Source organism: Polypterus senegalus, chromosome 6, assembly GCF_016835505.1.
Source record: "Polypterus senegalus isolate Bchr_013 chromosome 6, ASM1683550v1, whole genome shotgun sequence".
NCBI lineage: Eukaryota > Metazoa > Chordata > Cladistia > Polypteriformes > Polypteridae > Polypterus > Polypterus senegalus.
This window is the reverse complement of record NC_053159.1, coordinates 105354277-105367235: the sequence shown is the minus strand read 5'-3', so window position 1 is coordinate 105367235 and position 12959 is coordinate 105354277. Positions and strand designations below refer to the sequence as shown.

General features: G+C 40.6%; 1 protein-coding gene across 3 annotated transcripts in view; it reads left to right on the top strand.

Moving 5' to 3' along the window:
* The window catches only part of cuedc1b (CUE domain containing 1b), a 95731-nt gene that overhangs the window by 29286 nt on the left and 53486 nt on the right, over nucleotides 1-12959 (top strand). The gene's annotated exons all lie outside the window — the stretch shown is intronic.

Here is a 12959-nt window from a genome sequence, read left to right as displayed (position 1 = left end):
ATTGGGGTGCCTCAGAAGGAACTTGGACTAGTAATAATACCTCAGTCAAGCTCACTCAGGTAGGTGAGTGCACATATGTACAGTGTACAGCACAGGACTTTAATTTAAGCTGTCTATGTTAGGAGCTCTATCCACACTGCCCCACCAACTCACAGCCATCTACATTGCTCTGTTTGCTCTTGGCTAAAGGTTCTTCTTGATTGCGATTTTCTGTGTTGTGTATTGTGTATTTTTATTTCTCTATTCTTTATTATGTAAAGCACTTTGAGCTACTGTTTGTATGAAAATGTGCTATATAAATAAATGTTGTTGTTTGTTGTTGTATTGTAAAAAAAGTTGGAAGAGGTTTGACTAGATGTATTCACAAGTAATAGTGCAGATCACAGCTTTTAATCTTGAGATATTGACCTTGTTCAGTAAAGAGTTGGTGAGAACGACAATTCAGAAATGTGGTTTGTAAAAATAAATTGAACAAAATACAGGGAAACATGCTAACAAGACATGGACTCTCAAACTTCCTAAAAAGAATAATTAAATTGAACATTAGACATGGTAGTGCACATATTGTTTTTTGCGAAATGTTAGATTTACTGTTTGTCTGCTTTAAAGCTAGTGGAAGAATGACAAAATTGGAGAAAACCCTATGAATGTAACAGGCAGGGAAAGTAGTGAATTAAATATTTACACAGAAAACCTGCACAACGTCGTACTACAGGACACAGAATTTAAGCATGACAAACACCAACTGCTTCCTGCACAAACTTACACTCCACTCCCAAAATAAAGTCATAAACACCATTTGGCAGCTGTGACTCCTTAATATGTGACAAGTTCAAGAAGAAGAAAGCTAAAACCACAGACAAGGTTTAAGAAGTAAAAATTTTTTACAAGACTGGTGTTAGTGTTCCAGCATCAAATGCTGTTGCTGCTGTGTTCACTACTAATAACTAGCAAACACCTCTACAAACCTATTTATTCATTTACTTCAAAGAAGACAAACCCTAATGGCTGTCCATTTTAAGCCCTCCTATCAGTGTGATTGTCTTCCATTTCCTTTTATTTGAGGACCAGAGGCCTGCATGTTCCACCAGTGAGTAATTAAAGGAAAGAATAGCACCCGGCCATTTTTGACTTATTGCAAGTTAGAAAGCATCTTGGGAGTGAATGGCACTTTGAAGGTCAATAGGTAAAAATGTTCATTCGTGGGAATTCCCCTGAATGTGTGTGTGAACAGCAGTGTTGCAGAGGCTGATTTACAACACTTGAGTGAGTTGGCAACACATATAAATGCCTACACCAACAACGGTTGCAGTCATGATTGCAGCTACCCATGGGTAGTGTGGCTAGTTGCATGTAACCAAGGGTGGGATTAGTATTACTTTTTGGGATGCCGCTAGACAGATCTTTCTTGCCATTCCAAAGTGACGATCACCTAATTTTCTGCCAAGGATATGATGGACTGTTAAACTATTTGTTTAATTATTGCAGCCATCCTTTTAAAATACATCTTAAACTTGATGGGCTTTAGACCTTAGCACATACTAAGGCTATTTGATCAGTCACAGACCTGTCTAGTGAAGAGTCTGCTTCAGAGGCTATTATTATAATGGAAGATTAATATTAGTAAAATGTAGGCAGGCAGAATACAAGTCACGTTAAACACATCTTGTCCTTGAATCTCTTTTAAAGGAACCATTTCTGTACATTTATGAAGCATTTTGATATGAACTGGGAACACTTTGTTAATCTTCCCTCTTCATTCTTTTATTTCCATTTCCTTCATTCTCCTCTCCTGTATCCTTCTCTGCTCTACCCTCTAACTTTTAAGTATCCCTCACTTTTGTCTCTTTTCTCTTGTTCCATCCTATTGAAAACTGGTAGCATTGCATTCTGGGAGTTTTCACACCAGGGTATGGGTGGACTTGGATGTGTTATTTAGGGAATCATAACAGACCAAATCACAACTCCCTCAGTGCTGTAAACAACTTAGCATCTGTACACAAGCTTTGTGTGATCTAGGACTCCTAGACTAATTGCTATTCTGGGCATGCGGGCCACTCGGATTGTATTTTTTTTTCTCCCCTGTCACACTGTCCGGCTGCAGCACTTAAAGCTGAATTCCTGCAGAAAGCTGCTCCTTTATTTTTCCTTGTCCCTCCTTGACCTATATCTGCATTGTTAGGGTTTTCCTGCACCCTGTGAAGTAATTATTGAGAATCTGCCAAGTGGAAGGCATTGATAACCCTTGGTAAATCAGCACAGACAGCTGTGTGCTATTGATTTTTCTTTTTTGTTGTTTGTGTTTTTTTTTTTCTTTCTCATAAAGCTTTGATGTAAAAAGATAATGTATTTGTGCCTCTTGGGCCCTGTCTGCACTGCATCACGTGCACTGTGTAGTGCAGTTGAAAGATTAATATTTAACTAATGATGCTTAGAGCTGCTGGAAGAGTGAAAGAAGTGCTAGACAAACACAGGGCCGGCCTCTTTGTTTTATTTATTGCCTTTCCACAAAGAAAACATGAATCTAAGACTATTTGCCCATTCAGGCACCAAGTATTTGATGAAGCATTTGCAGGACAAGATAACTTAGCAGTGATTCCAGAAATCTTCATCTGCTAGCATTGTGGACAAGTGGCGTGTGTGCTGCTTGTCTGTCAGAGGCCCTCCCTGCTGGTGCCATGTATTTCTCTGTGAATATTAAGATGAGGTGTTAGGCTAGAGGATTACAGTGTATGTCTATAAGGGATAATCGCAGAAGAGGGCAAGGTCACCAAGGAGAGCCCTTTCTGTGAAATCATAAAATAATCAGCACACAGCCATGGATTTCATCGGCAGATAGAAAAAAAAAACCCTCTATATGATTCTGTGATATTTAGAATGGCTACTTATTTTCTTGTGGTCTGCTGTCATGTAGACTTGTGTATCCTGAGGCTCCCATTAATATATATATCATAGAATGTGATTATTTATTTAAAGCCTTGCTCTGTAACAGCCAGTGTCAAAAGTCCTACTTTTAAAGTGCCTGTGGTTCCATGATATAACCCCATTCTCTGTGGTCCAAGTGTGACCAGGAAACTCATTACTTAATTACTTTTTGAAAGGGTGCAATATAATGGAAGTGCCTTCTGTCCCATTATGTACCATTAACACTGCACAGTCTATTCGTAACACTATCACAACACCCTGCAAACAGCCATCAGTCATTGTTCACCTTTTAACCCTCAAAAACATAATCGGGAGAGAATAGGAATCCTCAGCTATCTAAGCTCACACTTGCAACATTGCAATGTTGACGGGCGTTGTTCTTGTTTCAAGTGACTGTTAAGAGAGAAAAAGGGAGAGGGAGACTCATATTCCAAACAAATGCGGGTAAGGCTAGCTAATCAATCTGTTCTAGTCTAAATGACTGTGGAAGTTTGCAGTAGTGTCCTGCCTTGCACTCGGTGCAGCCTGGATGGGCGCTGGTCACTAGAACCCTGTATTATATAAAGCAGGTCTGAAAGTGGATGGATTTTCAAGAAAAAGTGGCAGGGTGATAAAGGATGTAGCACAACACCCTCATAGAGTCCTTGGCTGAAATTCCAGCCTGGTTACTGTGTATATGGAATACTCTCCCTCCTGGTGTCTATTTTTTTTGTTTCCTCCTGCTTCCCAAAGATGTTCAAGGTTGGGTGATTGACAATTCTAAATGGCACTGCTACCCAAAGTTTTACCTTGCACCCAACAGGCTGTGCCTACAAGTGTGATTTTGTATTGTAATCAGCAGGTTTGGAAAGGGAATGAATGTTCTTTTAAAGGACTTTTCCATGGAGGCTGTAACATCTGAGTTGATTTCATACGTTTTGAGCAAATAATCCACTGTTTCCAGTTTTTGGACAGCTGCTGTGGACATGTAGTTAAACACTACTTACAAGAGATACCCATGCTGCACTACTTTGAAGAACATTGACTGTTTATGTTTCTATGCAGAATATTGTCATATAGAGAGAGGGGGGGCTGAGGCTCCTGCTTGAGATTGTCTATGTGTTTGGGCTCACGGCAAACACATGCAGGAATTGAACAATAACCTGGGCTTCCCATTTCAGGGAGATGTCTTGATATTTTTCATCTTGGGAATATCATGATAAAGCTAATTGTTTTTAGAAAAGCTGACATACAGTATATTGATTCACTGGTGGCCAGTTGATTGGTAAGGATGCGGTGTAGAAGTAATTGCCTCCTGCATTTTAGATTGTCTGTAGTGTGCAATGGCATGAAGAATTAAAGATTGTTTTTGGAGATCCAAGCATGCAGCTTGACTAATTTAATTTTCTTAGAGCAACCACTTTACTGGATAAAATGTAGTTTGGACTCAAACAGACTGTCAGTTCCTGCTGAAGGCTTGTGTGCACTGGCCTCCAGTTTCTTGAAGAGGTAGTTTCGGCTAGTCTTGTGAGATAAATGGTGAAGTGAAGACATATGATGAACTGAACCGCAGCAGAGCCATTACAACATATGATGACCTCATCTCTTTATTTAGCTTCATCTCACCCTACGCTCTGTGGTGTGTCTTTGTTTATGTCACTGTCTGATTACCGTTTATGGAATGGTCAAAATCTGGGTGGAACTTTCCTAAGGAGATTTTGCTCTGTAAATATCTGTCTGTCTACATTTGAAAAGCCAATGATACTTTTTAATAGACTGGCACCCTATTCAGGGATTGTGTAGGAATAGATGTCTACTCCCTGTGACACTTAAAATGGCTTAAGTGGGTTCAGTAAATGGATAGATGAATTATTTGCAGTAGGTGTATGCTGATCAATGACTATGTTGCCTTTGGTGGCTGCTTGTATTTATATTAATCACTATGAATTTAAAAATGATTCAGAAAGGACTTTCATACAGGAAATAGCATAATAGCTGGGAAAATATAGGCAATTTATAAAAAAAAAAAAGAAAAAAAATTCTTAAACAGCAGCAAGCCGTGCAGGAGAAAGGATACCTGGAATGTTTAATACTAGTGATTAAAATTTCTACCTTCTAAGGATTTTGTCTGTATTGTCTTGTACAAGCACGTCATCAGAACCAAACATCATTAATGCCATAAAGGCTCCAAATTATCTTGCTCTAGGTTTGTTTCACACAGGTAGAAGCTAAGTATTCCATTCTGTCAGTTCTTACCTGTAGAATTCAGGTAAAGTAACCAAAAAAACAAAAGCATAACTCAGTTTGGGCAGATATTTGGATATTACACCTTCAGTGTTTGTAATGAGCCATAATGATAGTACTGACAAAATCACCAATGGGTATTTTCAATATTTCTTAGTTGTAGTGCATGTATGTGGGAGAAAAGCAGAGGCTGGGTTGGTTGGTAGAGGAGTGTATGGGAGAGCAGACTCCTTTACTTTTACAGAAATACCTACTTGGACCACAATGCACCTTTATAACAGTGGCTAGCGGTATTGGTTGGTATACGCTTCAGAGTATTGTCACTTGTATTACAAAGACAGATTTCCACTTTCCAATCAGTACAGCCAGACTAAATCAGATTTGTCAGGTATAACTAGTTGAATCTACGCTCATTTGATACACGTATGCCATTTTTAAATTTAATAGACACCTCGTCTCTCTGATCACACGCCTTGGTGTTCAAACCCCTTATATGCAGCTTTACCCTCTTCTTATGTAACCCCACCTCTTTTTGATTTAAGCACCACTTTTTGTGACTTCTTAAAAGATTTTGTGTGAATATACCCTTGCAATAAGGGGCAGCAAAGCTGACAGCAAGGGAGCCTGCCATCACATACTATGACCTTCTCACAATTGTAGTTTGAAATCGGAGGTCTGCTTGGTCACTTGAGCAAGGGAAGTTCCATTTAGCTCAAGTGGATAAGCAAGTGCTTGCTGACTGTGAAACCCAGGGTTCATGGCCAGTCTCCTTTTTGATAAGCCAGGCCAATGTTTCATACAAATGCTTCCCTTTGTGGATGAATACACAACATAGCCACTCCTGTTTGCCTATGGCCACACCCATTGGTGCAGTAGTGCCTTTTTCTAATTAACCATTCCCTTTTTATTAACAGACTTCTTCTTTCTAAACAAGTGAACTTCTTATAACTTATCTTCTTTGTGTGTAGCCACTCCTCTATTATGCTGTTATATCCTTCCTTGAATAGCCATTCCCTGAGCTTGATAACTACATTGCTTTTTATAGACACATATGTTTCATGGAATTATACCCTTTTTCAATTAAAGGCATTTATTTTTTATATAACCACTTCCCTTTCTTTTCAACCCACCCCCACCAAATTCATGCGACTCTGTCATACTTAAGTTCACACAGAAAAGGAGTGTGGTTAACACTCCTGTTTTTAAGACTATAGTACTTTTTATAATCACTCGAATTTGACCTGCTGTTTCCACTTTCAATTAAGTACACTTTTTCTTTAATATTTCCACTGCCTTTTTTGGGCAATGATAGCTCTTCACATTTTACTTCTGTCATTAGACTTATAATGACACTTGTTTGTGCTTAACCTCTCTAGAGTCCATTCCTATTACATTCTCTCCATTATTTCACTCCTCAGCTTTCCCAAGTTTCCCTTTAGTGTATTTCTGTCTTCCACTTTCTCCACCATACAGTCCACTCCCTGTTTCTACTATATCTACTTCTCCCTAAGTGGAACTCATCCTAAGGTCATGTCATATTCGACGACTTTTCTATGGATTTTCTGCTGAAGCCTTCCTTCATTTAGATACTTGTGGTGAGATGAAGCCAATTGATGTCACGCTTCTGTGAATGTGTTGTGTAATACGACATGCCCAGTGACTCACTCCAGCTAGTCTATGACTTGCTCCAGCAAAATCAAACAGGTTTAATTTTGGCTTTACTCATAGGGTTTGGCTCTGTGTGCATGAAAGCGGCCAACCAGTGAATGCTTATAAGAAGGTACAGTGCTTATAATGCAGAGACAAGGAATAAGGAGCATGTGAATTTTAGACCCCACAATTAGAAGAAGGGCTTGTCTGTCTGATGTGTCATGTTTAATATACCATGACAAAAAAAAAAAAGGCTGCACTTGCAGGTGAATTCCCTTTAGTTCTCAACAGCAGCTCCAATAGGTAAAACAACCCAAATTCACTCATTGTCAGAAAAAGAATGTGCTGTGCTGTAAGATCAGCATTCTATTGCTAATTGACATGGTGCAGCGATAAGATCAAAAACAACAGTCAGCAAGTCTGACATACCCAATGACTAGAAGTCGCATAATGGAACATTGGCTTAACTGAACCCTCATCTTGAACCCCTGTCCTGTTGCTGTCTCTCATTTTATGTCTTATTTCTTCCTGTTCTCTCACTTTTGACCTTTATAATTTACTGCTGTTTTTAACCTCTTCCATTTCTGTTCTGTCTGTCTTTCTGGAGACATCCTGCTGTGGCATGTGGTGCCACTGCTGTACTGCCAGGATGTTGTTTCTGCCCATGGGGAAAACCCCAGGGATACTAGAAGTCTTGGAATTCATGGATGAAAGAACTCAGTATTTTTACTAGGCTGCCCAGCACCAACTTATTTAACACTGTAGAATTATCAGGACTAGTTGGCCTAGGCCTGCAGAAGTTTGACTCTTTGTTATGACCTGGTGTCCAGGGACTTCCATGGTCCTTTAAAATGTTTAGTTTCTTCCACAAAATTGTTGCTTCAAATTATCAGGCATGTCGTATCTAAATTTAAAAAATGAATGGCTGAGCCACAACAAAAACATCTGGAAAAACTAAATGTATTTATTTTGAGAATGCTTAGGAGGCGTCGAAGAATGAAAGAAAACATGTAAATATATCAAAATACTCAATAAATACAGAATACAAACTAAGGAAGATTTTTTTTTAATCACTCCAATTGCTCCAGCACACACACACACACACACACACACACTCTAGGGCCAATTTAGTATCGCCAAACTAACTAACCTACATGTCTTTGGACTGTGGGAGGAAACCAGAGCACGCTGAGGTAACCATCTTCAATTAGTATATTATGTAATTATATTACACATATCATTAATGTTCTATGATTAATATAATACATCATAGTGAAACATATGTAATAAGATTGTTAGAACTTTGAATATTCATAGTAACCAATTAATACATGCAGTACACAGCCAGATAGACTCAGGGAGCCCACAATAAATCTGGAGAGTCAGCTGGGGGGACCCCATTTAATGAAAGAAATACACAGGTATTATGGCTTGCTAGCGAAAGAAAAGTTGATCAGTTCAGTCGCTAAAGAAACAAAACGGATATGACAGCTTTCAATACACACAAGAAGCATTTCAGTTTCAGACAGCTTGGGAGCTCCTTCCATGATCGAGTTCAGGGTCAAAATGAAATATGTAATGCTGGGCCTGCCCCTTTTTATTAGGTCATGTCTGGAAGGGGTGGAGCCTTCTCCACACTCCAAGGGCTGTGTCAGATACTGAGGTTGTTCTTGGTACAGCGAATAGAAGAGAGAGAACGGTAAGCAACTGTGCTGCCTCCTGGTCTGGGGTGGAATCGCTTTCCTTGCTTAAGCCTTGAAGAGGATCCCTAGGCACACATGCGTAACAATGTATATACAAACATCATATTATTTGTGTCTTTCTGGCATGTTTTTATATACTGCTTATTTACACACCTAATTTTCAGGCATCATATGAACATGACCATCTCTGACTTTCTATTATAACCTACTACAGACACCCACCCAAAGAGGTTTGATTTCTCCAGGCATGCTGCTGACTGTCATTTTCCTCTCTTCTGTTTTTATTTGGTCACATTTCATCTATAGTATTATTGGATTTATATTGTCAGGATCTGTTTCTGTTACTCATTTAGAATTTTCTCTTTTTACTGTATGTTTGTCCTCATGTGTATACATGATGTATTTTTAAAAATTTATAATGCACATTTTAACGTGCACACGTACCGGTCCCGGGACATAACAGCGTTTTAAAAACGTTACAGTAATGTGTGCATGCCCATCTGCCATGCATCTCGACATACTACCCATCAAATGAAACTTCAAAGTCTCGTCTTACCGATGATATAAACCATTTTGACACACAACAACCACAGCACTGACACTAAAGCCTTTTTTACAGAGAAGTACATACTTTTAAGAGTTGACTTTCCCTACCTTTGAAGACCCCCTGCAAGTCAAATATCAATATTTCCGAGCAGTATTGATCCCATTCTGTCCGTAAGGCTCCAGCGAATATAATCCAGTAAAACGATTAGGTCCAAAACACACGATATATCCTCAAAGGGACAAAAACTCCAGAAAACGTTTCATAACTTGAGACTAGGTACGTAATTTTTTTTCATCTCTATGGATCATATCAGACGTAATTTGTTTCTGTCGGCGATAACCATGCTACCGCATGTAACACGGAAGTGTTAGCTTCTGATCGACACCTAAGTTGGCCAATTACGATGGGTCTGGGGTTGACTGGCACCTCGTATAGCCAACGAGTGTCACAGACAGCTGAACGATGACGTACAACTCCAAACTCTGGTAGAATCTACCAGCTTGATTGGACACTGTGACTGACACTCAAAACTTACAGCCAATGAGCAGCCGAGCATTTTGATATGTAACTTGCCATAATAACTTGTAAACAAAAGATCGAGCTGCGAAGGTGGCATTTGTGCCAGTCTGCAGAGTTGGTGCGTGGTTGTTTATTGTGATTTCGCCAAGTTTTTTCGCATTTTAAATATGAATAAAAGTAGAAGTTTAAACGTAAATACACTCTCGATTAAATAATAGATGCATGTACGCGTGAAAGTATTCAATCGGCCCAGGAGACCTCTAATGGCAGAGAGCGACATGTGCCACGCCTTGTGCTTTCTGCTTGCTAGTGATTGCTGCCATCAAGTGGCACATGGAAAACGCTGAGCTTGTGTTGTAACAGTTTGTAAAAGAAATGTATATAGTTTGTGTGCATTTTATAAAAAAAGTAAAAAATAAAAATATAAATATATTTTTGGCCCATAAGACTTGTATTGACTATTTTTACATAGAAATGTGTATTTTTTATTGTTTTTATTATTTTTACTAACTAACTAATAGAGTGACACTGTGTGTAGATATAGATTCCTTTAGGTGTAAGCTTTCAGTAGAGCCCTCTCATTGATATATGTGGGTTGAAGCATTCAAAAGTTATTACACTTTTTCCATACGTTCCAAAATGTGGATAATGGTCCCTCTAAAAAGCACCTGGGCATGCCCACATAAAAACTGGTGTAAAAATGTCATTTTACAGGTATTCTTTTCAAATTTGAAATGTGAGTAGTCAACAAGTTATTCTGTTGGTACATAGTGTGTTTCTGTCCCAACCTACCTACTGCAGCTTTATTTTCCTTTATTTTCATAAAAAAAACTAGACCAAAAATTCGTTTTTTTTGTGAGTTCTAATGTGCATAACTTTTGATCAGTCACACCTACAGTGATTCTGACTACTAAGGGTGAAACTAGAGAATGTTACCTTTACAAAGAGACCAAACATGTGTTTATACTCCAGATAGTTCAATAACAGCAATGATTCTAATTTGGAGAGGTCGAATTACAAGCGATTTAGCAAAAATGACCCCGCTTGATAAGGGGTTAACTGTATACTTGCTATCACAATCTGAGCCTGCACTCAAGAGCAGCACACAAATATTAATTGGCATAATTTCATTGTATATGTATTGGTGTGGTTCCTTATTTACCTGACGAGGTAAGAAGACGATATCGGGGCAGCCGAGCCGGCGCAAAGATAAAAATAAGATTAAATCGAGAAAATGGCGTATATAAACCGCCGGTGCCTTCTGTGATCCTGGGAAATGTAAACTCACTACCAAATAAGATCGACGAACTGGCTGTGCTGGTGAAAAATGTCAGAACCTACAGAGAATGCAGCTTGCTGTGTTTTAGTGAAACATGGCTAACGTCTATCATCCCAGATGCTAACGTGGAGCTACCCGGGTTTAGCACAGTTAGAGCGGACAGAGACGCAAGTACCTGTGGAAAGAAAAAAGGAGGAGGACTCGCTCTCTATGTCAATACAAAGTGGTGCAACTCAGGACATGTAAACGTTAAAATCTCCACTTGCTGCAGGGACATCGAACTGTTGGCCGTAAGTCTGCGCCTATTACTTGCCCAGAGAGTTTGGACACGTGATTGCTGTTATTGTTTACATCCCCTCAAGCAACGCGAGATAGCGTGTGACATCATCCATTCCGCAGTTGCTAAGTTACAAACGCAGCACCCTGAGGCACTTGTGCTAATCGCTGGAGACTTTAACCATGTAACGCTGGATAAAACATTACCTGCCTTCTCCCAGTATGTGGATTGTAACACTCGGGGAAACAGGACTATTGACCTACTATATGCAAACGTTAAAGACGCATACAGCGCCACCCCACTGCCTGCGCTTGGGAAAGCAGATCATAACCTGGTTCTGCTTCAGCCTCAATACAAACCAAGAGTGAGGGCGCTACCTACAACCACACTCATTCAGGAAGTGGTCCCCTGAGGCAGAGCAGGCTCTGAGAGACTGCTTTGGAACTACAGACTGGGATATATTGCTGGGTCACATAGTGAGAACATTGAAGAGGCTGTTGAATGCACAACTGATTACATCAACTTCTGTATGGACATTGTAGTTCCAGTAAGAACAGTATGCTGCTATGCTAACAACAAGCCATGGATTACAAGTGACATCAAGGGCCTTTTGAACCAGAAGAAAAGGGCTTTTAAAGGTGGTGATAAGCATGAGCTGAAGTGCGTGCAGAAGGAACTCCGAGTCCAGCTCAGGGCGAAAGAGCAGTACAGGAGAAAGCTGGAGCAGAAGTTGCAGAACAACAGCATGAAGGAAGTGTGGGATGGGATGAAGATTATCACTGGCTGCAGCTCAAGCGGGTGCCGCCATCGAGACAGGCGTGGAGAGAGCAAACCAAATGAACAACTTCTTTAATAGGTTTGATCACAGTAACCCACTCTCACCTCGAGTACTGCATCCTCCAACCATCCTTCTGCTGATACCAGCATAGGTGAGACATCCCCACCCACAATTACAGCAGCCCAGGTGAGCAGAGAGCTGAAAAGACTTTGTGCCAGCAAAGCAGCGGGTCCAGATGGTGTATCGCCACGATTGCTGAAGGCCTGTGCGTTGGAACTGGGGAGTCCTCTACAGCGCATCTTCAACCTGAGCCTGGAACAGGGAGAGTCCCAGGCTTTGGAAAACATCTTGTATCACTCCTGTCCCAAAGGTATCACGTCCTAGTGAGCTGAATGACTTCCGGCCTGTTGCTCTGACGTCACATCTGATGAAGACCATGGAGCGGCTGCTGCTTCACCACCTGAGGCCACAGGTCCGTCACGCCCTCGACCCTCTGCAGTTCGCATACCAGGAGAAGGTGGGAGCGGAGGATGCCATCATCTATATGCTTCATCGATCCCTCTCCCACCTGGACAGAGGCAGTGGTGCTGTAAGAATTATGTTTTGGACTTCTCTAGCGCCTTCAACACCATCCAACCTCTGCTCCTTAGGGATAAGCTGACTGAGATGGGAGTAGATTCACACCTGTGGCATGGATTGTGGACTATCTTACAGACAGACCTCAATATGTGCGTCTTGGGAACTGCAGGTCTGACATTGTGTGCAGCAATACAGGGCGCCGAGGGGACTGTACTTTCTCGGTCCTGTTCAATCTATATACATCAGACTTCCAATATGACTCGAGTCCTGCCACGTGCAAAAGTTCGCTGATGACACTGCTATTGTGGGCTGCATCAGGAGTGGGCAGGAGGAGGAGTACAGAAAGTTAATCAAAGACTTTGTTAAATGGTGCGACTCAAACCACTTACACCTTAACACCAGCAAGACCAAGGAGCTGGTGGTGGATTTTAGGAGGCCCAGGCCCCTCATGGACCCTGTGATCATCAGAGGTGACTGTG